We start from the raw sequence: 27,813 nt of genomic DNA on the forward strand, positions 1-27,813 counted from the left end.
GTGCAAGCAGAAGTTAGCAATCTAATCTCATTTCTGTGCTTAAATACAAAACTAAGGTTTGAGCTTCTGTTTGTGAAGTACCACTTTTTACATTATTAGTGTACATAATCAGTCGGACACCTGCTGTTACTTAATTCACCTTTGACTGGAGGGGTTTAATTGATCACACAATGTGTATTTGTTGTCAGATAACTTCACTGTGGAGGTACTGATGGCAGATACATTTATTTCCCTGTATCTGAAGGAAGGTAACTTTTCTAATGCATTTACTGTTTCTTGTAGCTATTCACACAGTTTCCAGCAACAATTATTTTCTGCAGTCTTTGATTTCCACCGAGATAAATTCTCTTCAACCTGTTCTCTTTTTTGTAAGATTGATTGTTGCCAAGTCTGCAATTTGCATAGTACTTTTGAAGTCTCTAGAATGAAATGCCTGATTGAGCTGGCAGAAAACCCCAGTCAATGGTGTAGGAAATTTGGCTTAGGCCATTGCTATATCCTAACATGGATGTACCTCCTGCCCTGGGCAGTATTTCCTTCATGACCATGTGTTGTTACATCTGAGAAGGGTGAGTAGTGGGCTACGAGCAAACTTTCAGCATTGCAAAACCATAGGTCCAGAAGACTATTTTGGGTAATTTGCATGTGGCTTTTTTCTTCTCTCTTGCCCTTTAGTACTCACTGATTCACAACCAGGAGCTATTTATGTTTCTTCATTGCCTGGAAAAGAGAATGCTTTGGGCTGACCCAGTTGCAGCCTTCCAGTACCTGAATGGAGCCTACACAGGAAAGATGGAGAGAGACCATTTACAAGGCCATGTAGTGACATGATAAGGGGGAATGGCTTCAAATTGTCAGAGGGTAGGTTTAGATTGGATATTAGGATGAAATTTTTCACTGTGAGGGTGGTAAAGCACTGGAACATGTTGCCCAGAGAAGCTGTAGATGCCCCACTCATGGAAGTGCTCAAGTGTAGGGGGATAGAATATAGGAAAATTAGTGTAGAAAGTAATCTTACCCCTAAGGAGTTGCAGCTGGGCCAATTATCAAAGATTAGGAACAGGCCTGACTTTAACAGGCCACAGCTGTAACCAATGAGAAGAAGAGTGCTATAAAAGAGTGGGGTGGCTGGTTGAGAGGGGAACTGGAGTCATTTGGCTACTTTGTGAAGAAGAACGAGTCAGTGCCCTGAGGAGCTGTGCCTGAGAAAACACCAAGAAGGTATGGAACTTGTGTGATAAGGAGACAACAGTATGGAACCCCTGCAATAAGATGACAACACTCAAGGCCAGGTTGGATGGGGCTCTGAGCAACCTGGTCTAGTGGAAGGTGTCCCTGTCCAAGGCAGAGGGGTTGGCATAGGTGATCTTTAAGGTCCCTTCCAACCCAAACCATTCTATGGTTCTACAGTTATTTGAGATGAGACCTTTCCAAATTGGTCCAAATTCCAGTTGGTGGAAAACAGCAGAAATCCTTTTTTACTCTTTCTTTGGTAGGCTGAGGTCATGCCTTGGAGGTGGGAAACACACAGCATGCTGCTGATTTTGATTTACAGTGAACGCTTCACATGCGTTGAGTCTTTTGCTCCTCTCCAAGCTGCCAACGTGCAAACTGCCTCGGGTAAAGCACCCAAGCTGTAGTACTTTTGGTAGAGAGAACATCTGCTAGCCCATGAAAGTCTGGATTATTTGTCTTCACACAAAAAGCTTTAAAAGAAGGGGCTACAAGAGAAAACATACAGGTCAACTTACCTCAAATAGTGTAAAGTTGCCTCTAAAACTGTGTGTAATTTGGACACTCCAGGGATATGCCTGACAGCAGAAGGAATTAAGAAAAAGTTATTTATTGTTTCTGTGTACAGGAAAATATTTTGAATGTAGAAAGGGGCCAAGGGATTAAAAGCATATTTTGTAAGTGTTTATGTCTTTGTTCTTCATAACTTAAATATGAAAGCGAATTCAATTATTAACTCCTCAATGTATACAACTTAAAAAGAAGAGACTTTGCTGAAGTTTGGGTAAATGTTCTCTTACTGAGACTTCTTGACATGAATTATAATTAAATTTTAAGTTACAATTAACTTTTAAAATTACTATTCAAAGTAATTAGTTTTAATTTTTTTCTCACATCATAATCTGCAGGAACCATAGTGTTTGAATCTCAGTAGACTTGCTCTAGTCCTAGGTGATTCTTAAAATAAATCTGTCATTATTACTGGTGCACATTATTATTAGAAGTGTAAGTTTAGGAAAGACAGAAACTGGAGGTAAAAGTTTGCACATTTACATGATGGGTGCTCAGTGCATTATTGCAGTTGAAGGAAACAGGGATTACTTTGAAATGTGTTCCAAGTGCTCTACCAAATGTTTAATTACTGGGTCATATAATTGATTTTGATATGGCATCAAGCATTCAACATCAGACTGCACTGGTAATTCTCTATTAAAAAAACCCAAACAAATCCAAAACCAAAACATTCAACTGTATTCCTTACCCAAATGAAAATGATTTTCACCTGAAGGTAAATCTTTGTTGAGTGTACACTTTTAAAAGAGGTATTGGCAAGAGAAGCCTGTTGTTCAGGCAGTCACAGGTAATATTCAAAATGCTCTAAAAATGGAAGTTTTGTCTTTGTGAGAGGAAGCATGGCAAATAATCCTGTTTTATGGTCTGAGAGGTAACTGTCTTCCTGTTTCTAGAAAAGAGTGGGATCATAGCTGCTGATTGGGCTAATCAGAAAAGCAGTGAGGGTGCTGGGATTTTTGATTCATCAGATAATTAAGTCTCTCATCAAATGGAAATGGAACCTGCAGGTGAGCAAGAGAAAGTCAAACTACCTGCAGGTGAGCAAGAGAAAGTCAGAGTGACATTTTCTGTGTTAGCTTATTAGAATGTGCACGGTGTCAAGCTTTAATAGCCTGAAGGTGCTGCCTGTGGAGGGGAGTGTGGAGATCAGATCCCCTTGTGGTTCTTTGCTACAACTTGGCTTATAGTACACTATATTATCTGATTTTGTTCTTGTTATGGGATTGATGAAAGCAGTCTTTGATATACTGTCACCTTCCTCTTCCTCTGTGTACACCAGAGCATGTGCTGCTTTGGGTCTGGGTGACATCCAAGGGAAGGGATTAACTTTCTTTAAGGTACTTAGTGAGTGTGGACCTGGTATCAGACATATTATTTCAGTCTATGCCTGGGTCAGCTTTATTTTCAGTAATAGATTTCTGTGGAATTATTAATTTGTCCTTATGGCTATCATTATCTCTGTGATAATGATAGCCATCAAGGAATGGTGGTGGTAAAAATCACTGAATTGATAAAACCAATGTAAGTCTTAAGGTATCTCTGACCCTGACTGCTTGCTTTTCCTCACCTGTAGAGAGAAGCACATGGTAAAATTTTCACTTGGTTTGTGATATCTATGGTAGATGGTATAAACATTGAAGAGTTTCTTGTGAGGAGGGGTTTTTGAGCTTTTGTTCCAGCTGAATCCTGACCAGGCAGGATCAGGAACCCTGGCAGCTGGTGCTGGGGGGAGCCTGTGAAACCATCAGTCACGGCCTGCAGCCAGCAGCCCTTTGTGCAGGAGGAGGCCAGGGTCTGCGCTGGCAGTGCTCTTGTGCTCAGCAGCACTGGCAGGGAGCTGCCAGAGGTGGTCCCCAGCACTCAGCAGAATTACTCCTGACTCAGCAGAGGCCACAGCCCAGAGCAAGCTGCTGAGGAGGGTGCAGCTCTGCAGATTTGGGGCTGGGGGTCTCTCACTGAGGCTGGAGCAAGGCAGATGAGCTCCTTGTCTGCACAGATGTGGAGGGGTAGCTGACAATAGAGGCTCTGTAGGAAGGCCACACCATAGTTACAAGTAGGAATGGTTGGAGCTCTGCTTTGGGAAGAGATGAGTCAGCTGAGAGCTTGCAGATCAGTGTTGGAGGGCACACCAACACATGGGGTGGTGTTGTGGATGCCTGCTGTAGACTGTGAGGAATTAGACAAAGCTGTCATCAGATATTTGGAAGAAGTCTTGTGGTCACTGGCCCAGATCCTTGAGGGACTCTAGCCAGACAGTCCCAATATGTGCTGGAAGGACAACACATCAGGGCATGAGCAATCCACGAGGTTTCTGGAGTGCATTGATAACAACTTCCTGATAAGGTGATCAAGAAGCGAATGATGGACCTTGTACTTGCAGAGAAGGAAAAACTGATCAGGGATGTGAGGGTTGAGGGCAGCAGTAACCATGAGATTGGGGTGTGTGGGATCCTGAGATGAGGGGGTAAAGATGAAGGACTGGATTCAGAAGAGCACTTTGGTCTGTTCAAGGATTTGCATGGAAGAATCCCTGGGTTCTCCTGGATCCTCCTCTCCTTATGAGGAGATCATCCTGGAGAGCACTGGGATCCAAGGGGCTTGATTGGTTTTCATCTGTGGTGAGGAGCTGTCCATTCCAATGAGCAAATCAAGCATGGATTTACACTGGACAACAACTTTCTACAATGAAATAACTGGAATAGTGGCTGTTTTTTATTTCTGCATTAGCAAGACTTTCATCACTGACTCCCATAACAGTCTCATAGACAAACTAGTGGTGTATGGCTTAGATGTTTGGACAGTGAGATGGATTTACCTGGCAGAACTGCTGGGCTCAAAGCATTATAACCAGTGGCAGAAGTCCAGCCACAGGCTGGTCCTCAAGAATATACACTAGGGGTCAGTCCTGGGGGGTCAAATGCTGTTGGATATTTTCACTAATGGCCTGGATGATGGGATAATGTTTTAGTGCACCCTCAGCAAACTTGCAGACAAAAGTAAAATAAAATGAAGCAGTGCTTGATAGACCACGACTGAGGCAGACAGCCTCCTGGGCTGCATTCAGAGTGTTACTAGGAGGCTGAAGGAAGTGATCCTTACTGCCTCTTCAGTACTGGTGAGGCCACATCTGGAGTACTGGGCCCAGTTCTGGGCTCTCCAGTGCAATGGAGACATGGATGTGTCCTCCAGTATTCTGTGGACTCAAGATAATGGAATAATACCACCAACTGCTGAAGGACAGACCTCAATCACTTTGCAGAAATGCAAGGGAAGAGTTATTCTGCAGAACAGATGGAAGCTGAATTTATCAGAGGAAATATTAAAAAAAATGAGCAAGTTTAGGTTTTCCATGAGGAAAGCATATATAATCCTCTTGGAAAATTATTTCCCTTTTTTAATATACAAACTACATGTAAGTTTATAAAATATATAAACAGTGGATAAATACATATGCAAACGTGTATATATGCATTTGTATGTATATACAAGCATGTGTGTATATATACACACTAAAGTGTAAGTAAATAATACATAGAAAGAAACCACACTTTGACTCCAGGTCATTACAACAACTGTTACACACACTCTTGGTCCTGCTCTGTTACAAAATCTGTCCTATTGTATTATTAATACAGAAGGGCAGGAGGTAAGCTCTGACATCAGTACAAACATGTAATTCCTGCCCTGGAAGATCTCCCTATCTGAGTACTCCTTCAGCTGCAGATGAGCAAAACTCCTTTTTTGTGCACTTTGCTGTTTGGCCGTGCTGCACGATGCATTTACAAAACACTTGATGGGATGTGCTGCTGGGAAGGCTGTGACTCTGTGGCCTCAGAAACACCAGGGATGTGCTTGACCTGCGCCCACAGTGTGTCACAGCTGAGCTCTGCCGAAGGCAGCAAAGTGCGTGGGAGCTGAGGAGGTCTGGAGACAGCACGACCGTGGTCAGCCCAAACACAAATAAACAAACCAACCAAAAACCTGGGGTGACCAAAACATGTGTTTTGAATGTGAGAATGCCCAGTTTGAGAGATGGCCTGCTGGTTAAAATAAAGCAGGAAACAGCTAGCTCACTTATATTCTGCCTACTAATAATAGCTGCAGCTTGATTAAGGTAATCACTGATGTAAGACTTTGAAGGCTCCATTCAGGAAAAATGCCTGAAGACTCTAGAAGAGTGTGGTTTTGTGCTTATTCTTAAGGTACTTGAACCTTGCTTCTGACCTGAAAAGGGCCTTGAGGAGTAAGCATGTTTCCCTTATAAAGTCTTTAGAGATGGGCAGGAAGTCCTGGAAAAAACCCCATGACTTAGCTCTGAATGTCATGATTCACCTTACCTTATTCGCTCCCTTCCTTCTGAAGAGCCTGCATTGCTTGTTTTGGTTTTCCCCTGCCGTGTATCTTCTGCCTGCAGAAATTTGTAGCACAAAAGATGACTGAAAAGCCAGACCTGGTCTGTGGGTGCTGATGACCTGGCTGTGAGTGCATCTGTCTGGGCTAGTGGTTCTCTGGGTTCTGTGCTGGCAAGTGTTAGTTCTCCTATGCAACAAGCCAATAACACTGTGATGAACTAATTCTCTTACTCTTCCATATGCTTGTTGTTTCACTATTTTATTAAAAAAAAAAAAGGCAAAAAAAGCGCCTCAATTATACAACCCCACTGGAGAGGTCTTTCTTGGCCTTCAGCCTAAACCTGGATTCCACCACCCATAACTTGTATAGAAGTGTCTGGGGTGAAATCAGTGGTGGTGGCAATGCAATTTACACTTAGCATGTGGTGTTTATAAAATAAATACAAGTGGCAGCTGGTATAACTCATGAAAACTCAGTGTTTGGAAGGGGTCTAAGCCAAAGACCATCAGTCCATATAAAAGTTCCTGTTGGTTTTAGATTGATCATTTAGCTGTGCTATGTGGGTATTGCATGTGGCCCAGGTTAGTACTTTATGAGGCACCAAAGCTAAAACATTGAGCCTTTCTGTCATTTACTATCCTGCTGTGTTCAAGTTAATTATAGACAGGCAATTAACAGCATAGGTGAGAGAAAAAGTGAGTAAGTATTTTACTAGATTTACCCTGAAATCCACCAACAGTAGGAAAAGGGAATTTGCTGTTACTATACATACCATAACAGAGCAGGTTTAAACTTTCTAAAGACTGAACTGACTGGACAAATCACAAAGGTTCACATGTACACCTTGCCCCACAGGCAGCCTGTGCAAAGATGAGAGGCTGATGGGCTTCAGGCATTAGGATGGAGGCTGGGGCTTGGGACAGGAGCCCTTGTCAGTTGTTTTCCTCTCTCCTTAGCTCCAGTATGTGTATGGCAACACTGTCAGGAGCTTGAACTTTTGTGCATTGCCAGAAGCTATATGGGCATCTGTGTTGGCTGCTAATTCTGGGAAAGTTTATTTGTGACCAGAGCAAGGTGAGGGTCACACTGAAAAATTGTCCATAGACACATCTAACACATCAACATCTAATGATTGTTGACTCTGTTTCTTTTTTTTTTTTCTTCCCTTTGCAGTTCTTTTGCCAGCAGCTTTGCTGTCTGGCTTGCCAGAAATCATTGGGTATTTTAAATGGCACTTCTATTCAACATCATTTTAACATCAAGACATTTTTAGGGACATTTCTCTCATGCATGATGGCTGTAGCCTACAGGCTCCTCTGTGAGCCAGAAGGTCCCATGATCCATTGGGAGTGAGAAATAGCAATTCTCAATGTTAAAGCTACCAGGCTGAGAGTATGGCTTTGCAACATCTGTCTTAGTAGCAGCATTGGCTTAAAGAATAGCCTGCACCAGTAGCTCTTTTCACCTGTGCTGTTCCCCATCCCTTTTTCATTTGCACAGCTATTTGTGCAAATGCAAGGAAGGAAAGGGTTTGTTTGCTGTGCGTTTTAAATGCTGGCTTGGTTCCTTAGTATGATTCCCTGAGTGATACTCAGCAAGCAGTCATCTGGATAACTGCAGTCAGTTTTGTTTCTGCAAAGCCACCTGCCACACAGCCATGGCCTGTGGTGAGATGGTTTACATCTCATGTTTTCACCTGTGCAAAGTCTGTATAAAAATAAAGCTGGTGTCAAGTGGCTTCACACAACAGGGACAGTAATTTTAAAGCCACCTGCAGAAGTGCCCTAAGTGGCTGTGCAAGGTGCAGACTGATGTAGTTTGTGTGTCCAGCTTGGGAACAGCCAGCAGTGCCAGCTGAGGGACCAGGTGCTGCTCTGCAGGTGACAGATTGCAAGTTGGGTTGGAGATGCTTGTGGTTCATGCAGTGGTGTTACACCATGTTTCTAGGTGAAGTAGAAAAAAGTAGAGTTATAGTCTTTCTAAAAGATAATTTTTTTATGCTGCCTTCTTATGTGCAAAGAAAGAGAATCCCCATCACCCTGCTGTTGTCCTTGGCCTTGTGAGGGGGATAGAGGAGGCTTGCCTGGTCCTCCTGTGTAGGTCAGAGAGGATCTTAAAATTTACTATGTTGCAATACAATCAAATTTGGTAACTGCGGGGCCAGATTTTGGGCTTTTTGTTTGTTTTGGAAGGTGACATCATTTCCTTTATTCATCATTCAGAGGAGAATCCTGCTGCACTTTATTATCTGTCTGGAAGCATATCTTGAATAGAGATGGTAAAATTGGTCTCTGCTAAAAGTATATAGATTGTTTGCTGGCTGTTTTGCTGGTTTATTTCTGATCCGTTTTGGGGTTGGAAAGTATTTATCCTTGAGGTTTGTTCTCCCCCCTTCACCACCCTGACCAAACATGTTTCTCCCCGCGAACCATTCGCATTTTCTGTTGCTCTGTTGGTTTATCCTTATTTATTTATTTGCACAGAGGTGCATCACCCTGGGGGATGACTCAGATGTTCAAAAATAGGAGTGCATGGTTAGTCAGAGGTGGCCACAAACCTAGACAATGCTTCCCAAGGGTTAGCTCTCCCTTTTGGTTTCTTTTGTTTTCTTTGCTTTCAGACATTTGTCTCCAGGAGCTCAGAGACTGCAGCTGGGATTTCTTTTTTTCCTTTGTGTGGGGTTGGTAACTGTGATTTGTGAGCCAAAGAGTTGAATCATATTTCCATGAATAAAGTCATCACAGCATCAACGTGATGCCTTTTCAAAACACAGGAATTAAGAGCTAGTTTAATTTAATTTACTTGGAACCCTCCACCATTTTTATTAAATATAAACACAACGTAAGTTGCTAAAAGCCTCTGAGAGATTTATTAAGGCTCCTAATTTAAGTCTTGTAGAAAAGTCTTCCAAGATTATACAATGAATAGATTTTTCATTCCACTAAGGGTTTGGAATTTTTTTTCCCCATTTAAATGTAATTTGAAGTGCTGCCTGGGAACACACTGTAATAATTTAAATCATCACACATCTTGTGTTAGAAGTAGGGCTGCTCTGGCTGCTGTGGTTGTTAACCTGGGAACAGATGATTGGAATGATGGGCTCTAGTCTGATGTGTCACCACATTTGGGCAGATATTAACGTGCAATTCTTCAGAGGCACTGCATGGACTACCATAATCTCTGCAAAAGAGACATTGAAGTCTCTGATAGTCTCTAGTAGCTTCCTCCTCTATGTCAATGGGACTTTGCATATTTAAAAGACATGTTCAGCATTTTCCATGCTTAAATCTGTTGAAACCAACCTGGCTTTGCTGCTGCATGTCAGCCAAGGCTCTGTCCTCCTCTGCCTTTAACTGACTGATGAATAATTTACTAAAGTGTGCTCTCAATTATGCAACATCACTTTTAATGCTCCCTTGGCTTGTGGCCTGAGCCAGCTGCAGTTGGACACTATTGACATCCACCTGATCTTCACCAGCTGATAAGTAAGAGATGAGCAGAGGTGTGGGGCTCTGTGAGGGCCACCCTGCCACTGCCCTCGATGCCCCAGGGGTGTCTGGTGAGTCCCTGGTGAGCCCATTGCATCTGGAAGGGAAACAGAGGTGCTGCACCAGCAATCTTTCAGCATTCCTGCTGTTTGTCCCTTTGGAATGGGGAAAAAGCCATCCACTCTAAGTAAAGAAAGTTGTTTAATTAAAAGAAAGTTCACAAGTTGTTTAATACAGAAGACATTTTCCCATTGCTTTCTGGGCTATATAGGGAGGGAAAAATAGCAGGATTCTTACACGTGGACTTCATCCTTAAATTAATAATGCTGTCCCAGGAAAAAAGAGATTATGGGGATTGCTCAATGTTCACAGGGGGTCTTTGTTTTATTTTTTGAGCTTGAACTTTTTTAGTCTGGCTCTTCTTACTCATGTGTCTCTGTGAGATAATGCTGGTACAGTTCTACTGAAATTAATTACATTAGCTTCCAGGAAAAGAAATTGCAAGCACTTTATGACTTCTGGATGATATTTATTGTCATGTTAGCTTACAAAACCTTGTTTGTTTTTTTAAAGTAAGGATAAAAAAAAAAGAATCCTGTGTTAATTTCCTCAAAAAATAGAATTCTAATGAACAGTCGCTTGTGAATTAACTGTAGCTTAAAAGTATATCAAAAAGCATCAAAGGGAAGATATGGGATGTCCTTTACTTTTAGTGTTTTAAGAACAGTAATTTAAATAAATCTGAGATGTGCTGGTTAAACAAAATGTTACTCATAGGAAAAATCAACAATTGTGGTAAGAAAAGTGGGCAAAATGTTTGTTTGTCTGTGCACAATCCAGTTAATGAGAAAGAAGCACTAGCTTGCAGTCAGGAGCCATCCTGGGGGAAGCAGGTTGTATGGAAGTCCCCTTCACAGAGAGGGCTGTTGGTGGGCAACAGAGACAAATGTCAGTCTAAGTGAGACTTCACTTCTTTACAACGACCAGGGTGACAAACTCCCACTCTCCTGGTACCTGCTGGTGCTGAACAGGCTCCAGAGATGTACCCACTCCAGGTACAGCCACAGGCAGAGCAGTCACTCAGCAAGCATTAGGCTGTTGAAGGCACTTAAGGCCTTCCTCTATTGGAGAGCTCTACTGGATGTGTTGAAGGGTCCAATTTCATTGTTGATACCACTGGTGGAACATGTAGCATGTACAGCTGGCTTGGAGCAAGAAGTTGGGGATGTCCAAGGAAAGCTTTCCCAGCTGGTGCTGAGGCATGCAGTACCTCTTGAGTTCCCTTCTGCTGGAAACAATGTCACTGGGAAAGCACCACATGTAAGTAAAAATCCATGCACAAAAGTGTCTTAACATTTGTGAGTTGGGAAATCAGTCATGAGGTTCCCTGTGTGACTTTACTGGTGAGCTTTGTTGAGGGCTTTGACACAACCTAATTAATTTTTTCCCATACTTTCTCTCCTTTATCCTCACTGCTACCTGTCCTGGTACTGATAAAACTTGTGAACACTATAAAAAAGTTAAAAGGTCCTCCAGATGATTAGAGACAGCTCTGATTGTGATTTTTTTTTTGTTTTATTCTGAGAATTTGCTGTTTGTTACTATTTAAAGTATTCAAGTGTTTTTTACACTCATTGACTTCAGCTGGTACCGAATGCTCAGCACGTCTACAAATTACCCCTGAGGTGTCAGGTAGCACATCCAGAGGATGCAAGTTTTATAAGCTTTGGAGCACTATTGATTACTTCATTAGATGTATCAACATCACGCCAGTAACCCCTGCAAAGGCTGGACTTGACTCTGTTTTTCTAAGAGAGAATTCAAGCATAATTTTATTTCCCCCTTCTAAAGCCTTTCCTCTGTTTTGCACATTGTGGCCTCCCTTAAAAATGTAACATTTGTCTCATGCAGGATGTTGTTTTAATAGAACAAAATGGGTGTTTTGGAAAGAAAATTATGTTGTGTGTGCGAAAATATATAATATAAATTTTTAAGGAAGACTGCACATTAATGCCTTTTTTTATAATATTATAATTATTTTCCTTCCTCTTTTTTCTCCTCTTTTTTTTCTTTTTTTTTTTTTTTTCTTTTCCTTTACTGGAACTGTCTCACAGTGCAAATCTCTGCTACTTGAGCTCCTGGTGCTGCTTACAGCAATGGAGTTGCTCCTTGGGGCACGTGTGGGCTCCACACCTTTACAGGGAGGGGACAAGGCATATATGTTCCATGTGGCTTTCTCAGACATTTACAGACTGGGGCAGCATGCTGAGCCTTCAGGCTGCAGGGCTCTACTCTCATTCTCTAGTGAATCCCAAGCTGTCTCGCCATTTTCTCACTGCAGTATCTCGCTCCTGTGAGCGCGCTATTCCAGGATGGGAAGTGGCACATCTGCCTTGGGCTGCTTGGTGCTAGTTCAGCAGCTCACTGTCCCATGATACGCCTGGTACCCAAACAGTGCTATGGGGCTGAGGATTTTGTCGAGGCAAACATGTTTGGACTCACATCCTAGAGATGCACTGTAATAACTCCACAATATACCAGCAGGCTTTGAGAGGAAATAATGGTGGATTTTATTTCTCTTTTTTTACTCCTGTTACCCACATTTTGTCTCTTCTACCAGTTGCAGGCTCAGTTTCATTACAGCTGGTGCACAAGCAGGCACAGCTTTGGTATTTTGTGCTGTCATCAGCAGACTCTTCCTAGAAGAAGTGGGACATCAGGCTGGCCTGGCAAACCTGCTGCTGCTGCAGCTTGGTGGCCATTTTCACTATGCATTTACTCCTCTTCCTCTCCTCTTCCTCTCCTCTTCCTCTCCTCTTCCTCTCCTCTTCCTCTCCTCTTCCTCTCCTCTTCCTCTCCTCTTCCTCTCCTCTTCCTCTCCTCTTCCTCTCCTCTTCCTCTCCTCTTCCTCTCCTCTTCCTCTCCTCTTCCTCTCCTCTTCCTCTCCTCTTCCTCTCCTCTTCCTCTCCTCTTCCTCTCCTCTTCCTCTCCTCTTCCTCTCCTCTTCCTCTCCTCTTCCTCTCCTCTTCCTCTCCTCTTCCTCTCCTCTTCCTCTCCTCTTCCTCTCCTCTTCCTCTCCTCTTCCTCTCCTCTTCCTCTCCTCTTCCTCTCCTCTTCCTCTCCTCTTCCTCTCCTCTTCCTCTCCTCTTCCTCTCCTCTTCCTCTCCTCTTCCTCTCCTCTTCCTCTCCTCTTCCTCTCCTCTTCCTCTCCTCTTCCTCTCCTCTTCCTCTCCTCTTCCTCTCCTCTTCTCTCTTCATTTTGGATTTTTGAAGCTGAGAAAAGAGTTCTGTTATGGGTATGTACTGTGTGGGTGTGGGGGGAAATAGATGCAGGGGTTTAGGCTTGTTTCTTTCAGTGTTTTTGCTGGGGGAGTATCAGAGAAGGGGGACTGAGAAGGGGGAAAGCTGGAATACGGACAGTTATCAGATCAGTGGGTTTTGGAAGCCTTCACACTTTATGTCTGGAAATCACTGAAATACAACACAGAGTGTTTTGTTCTAAATCACAGTGAACAGACAGAACATCTACTGTTTGCTTATTAGCTATTCATAAGATAATTTTCTGTGTTGGTGCTGGATAGAAGTTACTTCAAAGTAAAGGAAAAAGCAGAGAAGCTCTTAAATAACCTGTCGTCCCCTTCTGTAGTTGGCTCAAGCACTCTGTTGTTGTTGCAGGCATTGCTGTACTGTGCCCCTGTTCCTTGGTGCTTACAGATTAAACATTTGAAAAGATGCAATCACTGTTTGTTCCCACTTGCAAAATGGAGATGACCTTCAGCCTCAGCCACCTTTGCTTTATTCCTTCCAGCATGACACAACCTTTTACCTTATGTCTACCTAAAAGTAGTTGCTTTTATTTTCATGTCTGTCATTAATTTTTATTGCTCCTGATGATGATGATGATCCAATAGTGATGTGTAAGTGTCTGGATCTTCACTTCTTCCAGCCTCAATACCCTTCTTTGTACTTGACTTGGAGATCAATTAGTGAGCTAGAAATAAATGCCTTGTATTCTGAATCCCAGTCCCTTTTTTGCTACTTTTTACTATAGGTGAATTTTTCCTAAAGTAATTGCTGAATCTCTTTCATTGATCTCTGAATTTCTTCTGGCTTGTATCCCTCTAGGAATGCAGAAACTAAAGATCATGGCATTTTCCACATGTAGCTGTACCTTGGTTGGGAAAATGGGCAATGTTTCTCACATGCATGCTCCCTGATATATTTGCTTTACCACAGGTTTAGCAGAGGAAAGTGGAGAATACATTGGGCTTCCACCCAAATCCTTTTTGTGGACCAACCCATAGTACAGGTGCCCCAACAGCTGCAGCTCCACACCAAGAAGATAAGAGTTTGTGGCAGAAAGGTGAGGCTATGTGGGCAGGGAAGAGGTCAAGGCTTCTGAAGCCAGATTAATTGTTGAAACCAAAGTATTGTGTAATGAACAGCTGCGTGCAGAGGGGAAAGTGGATTTGCTTCTGTTGCTATTTTACAATAAGCTTTGCTCTTTTAACACTCAGTTGAGGATGTTTTCTGAAAAGAGCAGTGGATTCTGTCTCCTTCTATCTTCTCTTAGTGTTACTAGAGGGAAAAGTTAGCTAAAATTATAAACGACATAACTTCTGGCAGGGTTCAATAAGTTTTTGGCTCTTAATGTGGTACAGATAAGCAGAAACATTTTCATTTCACTGAACATGAGGCTCAGGGGAAATTTTGTTTCTTGTATATTTTGTGGCATTAACAAAACACAGTTTACAGTGAATAAACTGAGTTGAAAGCTTGTGGGTTATGTTTCTCAAGAAATTATTTGGTTTTTTTAAGTTTCATTCTACCTAGCATAATGCTACCAAGGGAATTTATTGTACTCCAGAGCATGAGATTTTCAGGAAACTTCACTTTATTTTTACAAAGACCATAGGATTAATTCTAAAGGTGAAACTTACTCTGTAGGTACCATTTTTTTCTTGATGACTAGCCAAAGCTTGTGGTTTGTATTACAACAAAAACAAAGAGTATACTGTGCCACCTTTCATTTACAGCCTGTGGAATACTCTCTTGACTCCACCTTTACTGCCACACACATAGTGTCATGTGCATATTTTACTTGAAAGCAAATATCTCAGTATATCTTTTCCTTAGCAAAAATGGGGGTAGAGAGAAAAACCAATAAAATCCTGTATGCCTATTTTTAGTTTTAGTGCAGGATTGGAATTAAGTAGAATATAATGCAAGATATTTGGCTTCTGAAGTAAATAAAACAGATCATTTTTCTACTTCAAATAAAGCTTGTTCCCTCTGTATTCCAATACCTTAAATATTAGGTCTCTTTAAATCCTTTGGAAAAAGATGGATATTGTTACAGCTATTGGTAAAAATAGCATTATTAAAGTTTTGCGTAGTACACAGGGTACCTACGTAGGTGCTTGTTGTAATCCTGGTTCTAAGGCATGATATACCTTGAGTCTCTCCCTGCTCCCTGTAACTGCACATGCAGGTGTTGAGCTTCTGGTGCCTGGGAATGGCTGCTGGGATTCTCCCTCTTCCAGACCCAGCTTTTCTGTCTGCAGCACCCTGTGGACCAGCTCTTGAAGCCTGAATGGATTTTGACCCTGGTATTTCCCTTTTCAGAAAATACCACCCGTGTTTAGTGCGGCCACAGGGTGAATTTTTTAAACTCTATTTGTAGCAAGACCAAGATTAGTGGCAAGAAGAAAATTAAGGAGAAAAAATAATTTGAACAATAAGAGGACCTCACACTCAAGCAATTTAAGTCAGGCTGACAGTTTGTCCAATCCACTAACCCCAAGATTAGACCAGTTAAGGGTTTTTTGCAGGCAACTTTTGACACGTGACCTTCCCAGAGCCTGGCAGGTACCTTTTCATACAGCTTATGATCTCTTACTTTGTTCATATCCTAATTGTGACAAAAAGCTGTGTAACTCTTAACCTGGGCTAGGGAAATAATATTCTCACAGCTTTTAATAGATTATCACTGACCTCTTGACCCCATTTTGTTGCCTGGAAGATAAAATTAAAATGTGATTTCATCCTTGCTGCTTCTTGAGGAGTCAAGCAGAAAATTCAATTACTATTACAGCTGCCAGATTATGTTCTGTGCCTGTGATTTGTTGTTTTGTGAGTTGTTCTAGCTCAGCATGAATTTCCACAGTTTCACTTAAATAAATTTACTTATAAATTATCTCAGTGCACATGGATGCAGATTGGCACTTAAGAAATGAACATTCAGGAAAGCTCTGATTCAGCAAAGTGTTTTGAAGTGCTCATTAAAGCCATTATATTGTGTTATTTAGATGTAACCTGAAGTGCTGAGTGCCAGTGGTAAGTGCAGTACATCACAGTTTTCTCCTATGTGTGCCAGCACCAGTGTCTAACCTGCTTGGTTCCACGTCTGTGAGGTGTGCAAGAAGAGATCAGCTTTAAATGAATTAGCTGAGTTCTCTAAATCAAAAGGAAAGATTCATTTCCTCCGTGGAAATTACTTTGAGGTATCAGGTTTTGTGAGAGAGGATGCAATGATTCATGTCACTGGCAGGATGCTCAGAACAGTTTTCTCCTTTCTTTGACTCATATTAAGAACTTGCTGGACATGAACATCTTGGCCTTCATTCCAACCATCCTCCTTGCAGTCTTTAGAGGTCTTCTAGGAGCTTCCTTTTCCCCCCTAAATTTAAAGATGAATCAATTACATATGCAGTTCTTTAATTCAATTCCAAAATTGTCCCTTAGAAAAACAAGCAACCTTTTGGAGACTGTGCTTATCTTTGTAAAAAAATAATATGGTTCTCTTAACTATATTACATTTACAGATACTGATGAGGGTGGGTCACAAACTGCTGGATGGGAAAATGAATCTGACCTGCTGGTACTTAACAATGTGCAACAGAGTAAAGAAAACACGGATTTTCAAAATGCATGCATGTGTATTTAATGTTGGTAGGTATATAAGAATAGAGAAGATGTTTTTTCTTTGTTTAGTTTGATTTGATTTGGTTTGTATGCTTGAAGTTTTTTACCTGCAGAGTCATTTTCCTGCTGCTCTTCTACTCTGCTGACACTTTATCAGCTTAGTGGCACATAGCAGTGGTGTTGGTGTGCTTTTGCATTTATTTGCAATCTATGGAGAGCTCAAATGTCCTGATAAGACATGATGGGGCCACTTTACATCTAGGCTTTGGAATTTCCATTTGGCGTCATACATTTCTGGGGAGAGTCACGCCATTGGTGAAGAAAGGGTATAGGCAAAGGGTTCCTCTATTTTGAATATTTTAATGCTTTTCAGTTTTATGTTTTGGTTATAGCTTAAGCATGTTGTTATGAAGAACATTATGACCTTAACAATCCTATAAAACAGGTTGAGAGAGTTAGATTTGCTCAGCCTGGAGCAGAGAAGGCTTTGGTGAGGTCTTAGCAGCTTCCAATACCTTAAGAGGTATTGGAAGAAATACCAATAGTACCAAAGCCTCTCCAGAAAGGCTGGAGAGGGACTTTTTTACAAGAGCACGTAGTGATGGAATGTGGGGGAAGGGCTTCAAACTTAAAAAGGGCAGGTTTAAATTCAATATTAGAAGAAATTTTTGGCTCTGGACAAGGTTAATCAGGGAAGTTGTGTACTCCCCATCCCTGGAAGAGCTCAAGGCCAGGTTGGTCTAGTGCAAGGTGTCCCTGCTCATGGCATGGGTATTGGAACTAAATGATCTTTCAGGTCCCTTTCATTGCAAACCATTCTATGATTAAATGTGAAGAAAGAAAATCTTCAGAACTTTTCTACTGCACTTTTAGTAAATTTAGCATATTTGAGAAGTCTCTTTAGAAAATACCTACTTGTCAAAAGATTTCTATATTTCCATTATTTTTGAGGAATTGTTTCTGAGGAGTTTTCCAGTCTTTTTAAGTGTTGAGATAACCTATCTTTAGGGAAACTGGTGCACACTGAAGCCCCTTTCTTCTGCCCTCTTACAGGCAGACTTTCCAGTATGTTTAATGTATGCCCTATCTGTTTTTTTGTATATCTTGATTTCTCTTCTCTCCTTGCTGGAGAGAGGATTGCTCAACTGAAGACCAGTGAGTTGGTTATAGAGATGCTCTCCTATCATCAGCCCAGACATCCCTTCAGCAGCTTCCACTGTGAGCCAGCAAAAATACATATGTTTCAGGGAAAGGCAATCACCTTGATTTGCATTGACAGCCTGCATGATCCTGGGAGGAAAACAAAATTTTGAATATGAGAGAGGAAACTTTTAGAGCTAAAAGTGTAAGTAACTGTAGGTTGAGGCACATAGTCAAGTCTCTGCAAGCTCTCCACAGACTGGTACAGATGCATGTTTCCCAATGGTTTACCTCTCCAGAGGGTCAGGAAGAGTGCATTTCATTTAGTTTTTGGAAGTTTTATGTGTGCTCTGGCAGCCCACCACCTCCTCTGCCTAGTCCTGTCTTGGTCAGAGGAGCAATCTGCTGTTGGGTTCTCTGCTGGCACATCAGAGGTGAAATCTGACCTGGCTAGGAGGAGGAGGAGGATCCCGGTGCAAGGGCTGTGCTGGAGCATGCCCGTGCTGAGGATGACAGCTGAATTTCAGCTCCTCTTAGTGGCAGGATGCTGGCATTTCTGTTGGCAGTGTGTTTGCTCACCCTCCAGTGAGGGAACACACCCCGATGAAGCTCACTTCAAGCTTTTTGCTTCCACGTTTGCAAGAGTGAGTAAGGTCAGTAAGGAAAACAGGAATTCTCAGCTTTAGGGAGAGCCTTTCCCCTGCCCAGCCTTCTCACGTTGTGCTACAGCTTTGGTCCCCCATCTCTCTAGATTAATGGTTTGTGCTGTTGAGCACTGCAATGAGATGTCTTAACCAAAATCCAGTTTCAGTCCAGCAGGGCAAGGAGCAGAGTCCCATGTGTGACTCCCATTAGTCCTGTGAAATGCCGTGGCTTCCCAAGGACCTCTGTTTGCAAGGGGCTGGGTTTGTAACCATCACTGTTCTAACCATTTGGAGCTGGAATGCTGTGCTTGACAGCCATTTCTCCTACCATTGGGAAGCCTTTGGCTTTCTCATGGTGCATTTCAGAAACCTTGCACAAACTGCTTGAGCACGTAAAAACCACTGCTTTTTGCTCTCTGGAATAAAAACCAAAATATGCACCAACACAAGCCAGTAAGAGCCAGTGTGTCAGAAGACACTACAGAATTGAATGTAAGACCATCTAGCAAAGATTTAGTGCCAGACATAAAGAAAACACTAAGAAAACACCTCAGAGTTATTTTATGTTGTTCAAGAAGTGATGCCTTGCTGGCTCCAAAAATTCATGGAGTGGTTAGAACCTTGCCAGCTCATACCTGAAAATGGGAGAACAGCATGTGTTTTGTAAGGCTGTGGTGCTTATAAAGCTTTTCCATATATATTTTTTCCCTTAATCCTGAATTTTTTTTAAATTCTTCTTTTATTTTTTTAATGTTAACTTTGTAGCATGAACTCTTATTCAGACTGTTTTTCCTTTATGTTAGCTGTAGAAGATCCTGCTCAGGTCACAGTCCTTATTTTATTATAACTTGGCAGAAAAAGGCAGGAAAGAAACTGTTTGATCTGGGAGAGAACCGTGCAACTTTTTTTTTTTAAATAAACTCACATAATGAGGCAGCTGAAAGAAACTATGTCACAGTGACTTTAACCAAAAATAATCTTGTATAAACCAGCTTGCATTTAAACTTGGAAAGAACCCATCACAGTATCTTCCACACCCACAGCATAACCCGGAGTACCATTCCTTTGACTGGAATTGAATATCTAATCTTCAGCCCATAGATTAGACGAAGCTGTCTTCTAAGAGCCCTACTGCCCCTTGGCCTGCATTTGCTTCTCCTCAATTCATCACCTTTCTCTCTGTGAGGAAATCGCAATGTAGATAATGTTTTGCCAAGAATCTGGCAGAGCTATCTTTCTTTTTCTATTTTTTTTTAAATCACGTTGATTAATACTTCTGTTCCGAAAGCTCAGGGTTTCCATGGGCAGGGTGGACAATTTAGGGGTATATGCATCTATACTTAATATATAAGCTGTCAAAACTTTAAAGGGATAGTTGAGAGGATTATTTTCCTTTCTACCTAGCTGTGAAGACAGGCTACTGCTTTAAATGTGTAGCCACTGGCTCTAGGCTAGCTGTCCTTCTAGCTCCCTTTAGACTTCAGAGTTTTGGCAAAATGTTGACCTGGGTTTGAACTGTCCCAGAGTCAAGTTTTCAAAAACAAAACCTGACCTGAGCTTTGTGAAGACTGAGCTACTCCCAGTTTCATCTATCTGTTGTAGATGTGTTCTGCCCCTAAGCTTGTAATCTTTGAGATACAGGGGAACAAAGGCTTGAGATACAATTGTCTGACAACTTGTCACAGCTGCACACAGCTGAATCTCAGCTTGAAGGTTTCCATAAATGTGCTATCTGAGCTGTTTAATACCTATCCACAGAGGGGAAGAAACCTTGTGCTTGGAAAATATATTATTACTCTGGTTGTGTGTTCCTTGTGTTCTGGTTGTGTAATTTTTCTCCAGACATCTACTGAAATATTTTCCAAATATCTTTTTATTTTGGGTGTATCTTCAATTGGTATAGAAATGCAAATTAATCTCAATTAAGATAAAACCCTGAAGATTAGTTTTGCATGAAATATAACTGTTTTACTGAACTATATTGTGATGAAAAATGCAGCACTGAAATGCAGTGCAGTCATCTCATGTAAAAACTCCCTTTGCTTTTGGTGAATGCAAAGCAGCCAGTGAAAACCACTTCTGCTGTGCTGTGTTCTGTTTCAAACATTTTTGGTTTCATTCATGTTTACTTCATAATGAACATGTGGAAAACTAGAAGGACCTGATAAAGTATCTTCAGCCCTTTGGATTGCAGGTCTGTGTCTCCACCATGTAGCATATAATTAGCTCTAGGCTTTATAGCTGTCTAGTCTTGCTAGGATGTCTAGGAACATTTTCTGTTGATTAACTGAGTATTAATCCTGTCATAACATCCTCATGAGAGAAGGGAAGCAATAAGTTTGCAAGTTAGAAACAAGTCTTTAACTGTTCATACTGACCAGGGACTTCAGATTTGCACAAATGGGGAGGAATTGAAATTGAAATAATGGACCCTTTCTGACTCACAGCATACTTGTAAGTACCAATGGAAAAAAAAAGGTAAGGAAAGATGCACAGATCCTGAGTCCCTGCTGTGCACAAGTGGCAGCCTGCAAAGAACTGGGTCTGGCTGCATCTCCACCATCTGCCAGGGTGCAGGGTGGGAACCTGGCCGTGTGTAGAGCATTCCATGGGCTCCAAATCTCCATGAAGGGACCAGTGCTCTCCGCTGGCCACAGAGCCAGAGGCCAGTTCCCTGGCTGCAGCAGTCGCATCCCTGAAGTTACATTGGAGGAGTCTCAGCTTTACTCATTGCTAATGAGCAAATGTGGGATACATGGGCAGGACAAAAGGGTAAGATTCTTGTGGTAAGTGGTGGCATTAGTGGGTTTAGACACTTTTCTTTCTTTGTTTTGTCCATCCTTACATCTCAGAATGGGCTGTTTGCTTAATGCCTGCGGGTACGCTTGACAAGTATTACAGGATATTTACTGTATTTCCTTCCTTGTGCTCTTGTCTTGAGTGTGAGAAATTGGCACATGAGAAACAACTCAGAAACATAAGTGGGGAGGATCACCATGAGCCTATCTATGTGAATACAGTTATTAACCATTTCTTCCAGTTAGTAAAGATTTCAGAGGGAAAAAATTCAAAGGTGTGTCAGACCTGAGTATTTAAAATGAATTCATGTAGAGACGAAAGTAACACTTAATCTTTTAATCACTGAAATTTAATCACACTTAAACTTTTCCAGTAAGAGGCATTTGCTGACATGTCAAAATAAGGGCGGGGGGGGGAAAGGAAAAAAAGAACTAATGGGAACTAAACATGTAAAAGAGCATGAAACGTGGCTGTATGTATCACACAAGTTCTTCTTCAATTTGGAATCCTAATTCTGCTTTACAAAATGTAAAGGCCTAGTAAATAGGTATATAAATCTATAGAAGACAGGCTGTGTTTGAGCTGGAAATCTGGAACTGGAAACTGATGAAAAATCTTTGTTGTTCTCAGCTCCAGTTGGCTGAGGGACATGATTTGATCAGTCCTCTCTGTGAGGACATGAGTAGGTAACCCAGTACAAACTGTAATCCAGGAATTTAAAATGGCAAGTATTGTGTTAATAAACAGGCAGGGAATATGTGGCTGAATGGCTTGAGACTTTGTGGTTAAACACCTGAAGAGATCCTTGAATCTGATACAGGCTTTTCAGTACAAGTATATTTCTTAAGAAATACAGGTGAGGAATCCAGAGGAAGTGGAAAAAGACTTAGACTGAGGTTAAATTTCAGCTTGATTTCACAGCCATTGCAAATGGCCACTGCCATCTTCCAGTTTTGCAAATTCACAAATTTGTAAAATGTATTTATTTGTCCTTCCATGTGGGCAGCATCATATACACCTTGCATCAAACAAACTGTAAATACTGACTAGCTTGCCATTAGTGACTGGACTAATTTCATGGTTTAGGAATGGTGTTCCCCAATTCAGTACTCCCATTAAAAACTAGGAGCTTCTCCCCTTCCCGCTCTGGTGGGAGAAAAAAGCAGAAATTGCACATTGAGATAAGAGCAATTTACTGGAAATAGCACTGAGATAAGGAAAAAGTAACAGCAACTAAAGTAATAACAAAAATATACAAAGAGAGGATGATTTACATGCCAAATGCTCATGAAACCCAAGTCAAGGAAAACAAAGGTAGACAGACCCTATGCCTTCCATGCTTACTCCTTCTTTGAAGAAAAAGAGCCCCTTTCCCCCTGTCCCTAGCTTTTCAGATGTCCCTGATATAAAATGGTATTGAATTCCACAAGGTCTTTGCCATGTGCCATCCCACTGGGCCAGAACCAAGACAATTCCAAATAGCTTATATATACACTTATATAAACTTATATGTACTTATATAAACTAATATATACTTATATAGAAAGGATACACACTTTCCCATGCTTGCCACCAATTCTAGTCTGTTATTTGACTTGTAATACTTGATTCAGTGTTGTTTGCTATAACATGTATTTACATTTGATTTGTAAAAGCAGCCTTTGTCACTTAGTACTAGGATTTGGTATCTCTGGCTATTTGGGTTGCTACAAGAAAAGTCTTTTCCCTCGCTCTCACATACTTTTTTTCTCCCCCTCTTTATTTTAAGGACTAAATGCTTGCAAATGTTATTTTTCAAAACAAAACTATTTTTTGCTGTTAAGGAAAAAATATCTGAAACCACAATAATTATTTGTCTGTCTCTGAATCAAAAATAGTCAGGCTGATCCAATCTAGAGGCTGGATGGGCTTGGTGTCAATTTTTCATTTGGTGGAGCTACAAGTTATAAAGAGTACATCATGTGGAAACTGGATAGATCTGAAAGGAATTAGCATCAAATTGATCTGAACTTTGAAAGGTCATGCATGTGCTGAAGGTAGTGATGATGTCTCTAATGAGCTTGTAATAAGACTAAATGTGGAAAAGTCGCTTGTTCACTCTTCTCTTTTTCTTAGGAATTGAAAAAGGGAATTATGATTGCAGCTTTAAGACTTTAGTTAGGACCATTTAAATTTGGCTTATTTCAGCGTAATGTGAGATTATCAATCAGTGCTCCAGGAGCAGATAAATACAATTACCCTTTTGAGATCCAATGGATTAGCAATAAGCACTCTTGCCACTTTAGGAGATGCAATAAGAACCAAATAACAAAGACATTGTAAGGTGCTGAATTTTGTCTTGTGTACTGATTGAACCCAGTCAAGTGAATGGTTTTGCTTGTAAACTGTGATAGTGAAAGATTGCAGCTCCAGGTGAGGCTGTATGTGGCTATGCCAGCATGACAGCACTCCTTCTACCATAGCTTCTCCTCACACACTTAGACTGAACAGTGCTTTTGGTAGTGTTTTGTAGCTCTTCTGGCAGGCATTGACATTCCTTGGAGAAGGAGGAATAGGAAGTCACGGGAAGGCAATAGAAGGGGTTTAAGAAGCAATGGGGTTTTTCCACCAGCAAGTCTCAGTACTGCACATGTATCCCTGCAGTGTGACAGTGCAGTTCTCCTGTTGCCACCAGGGAGAAATCTGTCTTTACTAAATGCACGGACTTCAAACAGGAATAGCTAGTGGTACAAAACCCTGTGTGTAAGCAAGCCTTACACCTCCACTCTCTGTGCTTTGCTCTTCTTGCTCAACCATTTGTACTTTAATTGTAAAAACCCCGCTTTCTTCTGTTGTTTCTCTCTGTTATTTTGGCATTGCTGCAAGCTTAGAATTGCTTCTCAGATGTGCTGGTTTTGAGTGTGCATTCCTTTACTGGTAGCAAAGACCTATGTATAGAACTTGAGGCTTTGATATAAGTGAGTTACACAATCATATGGCTTCAAAACCAGGGCAGAGTAATCAGGTTTTCTTCTTTTATTGACCATTATGAATTTGGAATATATTCTTGTTTGAGAGGTTGGAATAATGTGAAAAGCAAATACAAGACTGGGAAGCATCTTGTGTCCCTTTGGTTGCCAATCTGGGGTCTGGAAGAAATTTTCTTATGCTAGATATTGGCCGCATTTTAATTTTTCCTTGTAGCTCTGAGCAGGGATCAGGTGGGTCAAATACCACAGATCTCCTGCTCTTTGTTCCAGGAACAGAGTTCATATTGTTACCGTGTAGCTCGTGGTGATGTCCAGAACACGCTGGCTGCTTTCCAGACTGGAAGAAGGAAGCTGTACCTGCTTGGAGAGTTCACTTGTTCCGGATGACAGGGATTGAGAAAGTGTCCAGGAATAGCAGAGCTGTGGAGGGAGGCTGGTTGTGGCCAGCATGATAACTGGCAGTCTAAGCTGCAAAATGTTGAAATAACTGGTGCCACTGTTTACCAAAGGAGAGTTTCAGGAACGCGTGGGACAGACGTCTTTGAGGTGTGGTTTGAGTATAGCCTGTGCTGCTGTGGAAAAAGGAAACCTCTGTGTCCTTCCAGCTCTCCATGGCGCTCTCCAGCGCAAAGCTTTCTAATTGTAAATGCATCCATCAGCTCTGAGTGCTGTTCTTAGCCACTGAAGTGCTACTCAGGAATGATAATTCTTGGTCAGCTAATCCCCTTTGATAGAGTTACAGTGTTGTGTGGGCAAAGCAGTCAAGGCCAGTCTCTATGCATTTCAGTTTTTTCCCTCCTCATTTTCTGTGTTCAGACAGCATAAAGTAATTCGTGGTTTTGAGAATTTGGGGTTTCAGCAGCCAGAAGTTTATGTAGAGGAATATAAGCATTATGAAACCAGATAGATTAGCACAATAAATAACAAACTGATCTAGTAAACTAGATTTATTAGTTAACAAAACAACTTAATTGGGATATTTAAGGGAAAGTTGGCTTTTTGTGTAAATCGACACATCCTGTACAGGCAGCAAGGCAAGTTATATTCATCCATTTAATAATTTTCATTTTGTTTTGCTTTTAATATTTAAGCATAAATCAACTCAAGAGGGAAATTTCAGAAACGAGCAGTTCATCAAGTGTATAGATTGGTCCAGATGGAGTCAGATATTCTAATCAAGCCTTCCATCAAGGGGAGTTATGTGATTGATACTTGAGAAGAAACTCAAATAACTTGAGAGTATATTAAACTATATTCACTCATAAGGCAAGTTTTCTTTAAAGTAATGTAATGCTCCCTTCTGACATATCAGAACTAATTGAGACAAATATGCTGGGAAGATCCTGAGTTGCTACCTCTGAAAGGAAGCAGGAAAGGAGTCCTGCTCAAGTAGTCCAGTTGCCTTTCTTTGGTTTAAATCACTGCAGGTTCTCCTTATTTAGATCAGGATTAACATCACACAGACCAGACTGGAGAGAACATATATTCCTTGTTTTCCTGGAAGTGCCCCAGATGCTGAAGCTGTCATGTAAACTCATTACTTTTTTAAAATAAGGTTAAGGCAAATTAGGACTACTAAAAACTGCCTTTTTGTAGAAGGACCTTTTAATGTTTTGTATCTCTGCATGTCTCTTCCTCTGTGTTGCAGGTGTTGTGCTTCCAGTTGAGGGTGGGAAGCAAGGGATCACATCACTTTTTAACCGTGGGACTCATGAAGAATCTGGATGCACATCCCTCTGCATTGCTTTGGCATTTTATTTCATCCTTGGCTGTTGAACGGTGGGTTCTGGACTTGCCAGTGGCCTGGTTATTCCTATACTTCACTTCAGTCCTGGTTTGTGCTCTCTGTGTGAAAGGCCTGTGTCAAGTAGCAACAATCTGAATTTGTAGATTGAAACTTGGCAATAGTAAAGCACCAAGTGCTTGGAGGAAGCTGTACAGGTAGAACAGGATGAGTTGCTTGGAAAAAGATGCTAAAACTGGGGAAAAAGAATGAAGAAATATCATCTGAGAATAGCTGTGGAAGGACCATAGCCAAAACTGTGGACTTTCCAAGTTTAGATCATTTGAATCCTCTGGGGATCCAGAAAGAGTCTCAACTTCTGGCTCCATCTCTGTAACTGTGGGACTATGGGTTCAGATCCAGACTTTTCATCTGTTTCTTATGTATGTAATAGCTTGAACCTTAATCTTGGACATAATGCCCTGAACTTTGGAGAAAACTGCAGCTGGGTCTTTGTCATAGTTTTTAGAAAGCTGTTGTGGCCTAGAGCAAGGTTCTTGCAGTAATGCTGAGAGGCTTAATGTTCAGCAAGCAAGGGGTCATGGCTGGAGAGGGCATAATGCCATTCAAAAATACTGAAAAAATATAGAAAGAACTAGTTGTGTGCACAACCTCCTGCCTTTTCCCTACCCCTGTGTATTCACCTCCAGCCCTCCCCAAGAATTGTCTAAATCAATTCTTAATATGCAGTGTTTGCTGAAACATGGTGTACTTGGCTGAATAGATACAGACAGTTAAGTCTATCAGTCAGCACTCGTGTTTTTGACCTGATAACCTAATTTTTATAACCAGTCTAGAACTACACGGAGTTTTAAAAACCATTCCAGAACTTTATCCATCAATAAAATAGATCAGTTGTATGATTAAATGGAAAAAAGTTGTGTAATGGTGCAAGATGATGCTCCTCGAATCACAGAATCATAGAATATCCTGAGTTGGAAGGGACCCACTAAGATTATCAAAGTCCACCTCCTGGCCCTGGATAGGACACTCCAAGAATCATATCGTGTGCCTGAGAACATTTTCCAAATGCTTCTTGGACTCTGTCAGGTTTGGTGCTCTGACCACTTCCCTGGGGAGCCTGCTCCAGTGCCTAACCACCCACTGGATGAAAAACAATTTCCTAATATCCAACCTAAACCCCCCCTGACAGCTTCAAGCCATTCTCTTGAGTCCTGTCACTGGTCACATAGAGAGGAGACATCAGTGTCCATCCCTCCTCTTCCCCTCACAAGGAAGTTGCACACTGCGATGAGGTCTCCTCTCAGTCTCCTCTTCTCAAGTCTGAGCAGACCAAGTGAGCTCAGCCACTCCTCATCAGGCTTCCTCTTCAGACCCCTCACCACCCTTGTGACCTCCTTTGGATGCGCTGTAAGCGCTCAATGCCTTTTTTTTATATTGTGATGCCCAAAACTTCTCACAGCACTCGAGGTGAGGCCACAGAGCAGAGCAGGACAATCCCTTCCTTGCCTGGCTGGCCATGCTGTGCCTGATGGCCCCTAGGACAGGGTTGGCCCTCCTGGCTGCCAGGGCACTGCTGGCTCATGTTCAGTGTGCCATCAAGCGCTGGGACCCTTCCTGCAGTGCTGCTCTCCAGCCCCTTGCTCAGCAAAATGGGATGCTGGAGAATGCGGGCATCGATCCCGCTGCCTCTCGCATGCTAAGCGAGCGCTCTACCATTTGAGCTAATTCCCCCTGTGCACAGGCAGAAAAGAAATAACTATATAATATATACAATAAAAATTACTATTGTATGAATAATAGTAATTCATGATTTCTGGGAAGTGAATGTACAAATCCTGTTCATTGTCTGACACTTGAGTCTGTATATCTAATTCCTTGCATTTGGGATGGAATGCTGTGTATCACATCAGCAATTACCTGCACAATTGTGCTACATTTTGGCT

The 27,813-nt window shown here is 41.6% G+C and overlaps 1 non-coding gene and 1 pseudogene across 1 annotated transcript; one reads left to right on the plus strand and one right to left on the minus strand.

Annotated features, from left to right (window-relative positions):
• The first annotated feature begins 211 nt into the window (after positions 1-211).
• LOC118694526 (chloride channel protein B-like) overlaps positions 212-27,813 on the plus strand; it is a 78,144-nt pseudogene continuing 50,542 nt past the window's right edge.
• On the minus strand, positions 27,529-27,601 carry TRNAA-AGC (transfer RNA alanine (anticodon AGC)). The gene has a single exon. It is a non-coding gene; the product is annotated as a tRNA-Ala (tRNA).

This window comes from Molothrus ater, chromosome 1 (assembly GCF_012460135.2).
Source record: "Molothrus ater isolate BHLD 08-10-18 breed brown headed cowbird chromosome 1, BPBGC_Mater_1.1, whole genome shotgun sequence".
In the NCBI taxonomy this organism is placed as follows: Eukaryota; Metazoa; Chordata; class Aves; order Passeriformes; family Icteridae; genus Molothrus; species Molothrus ater.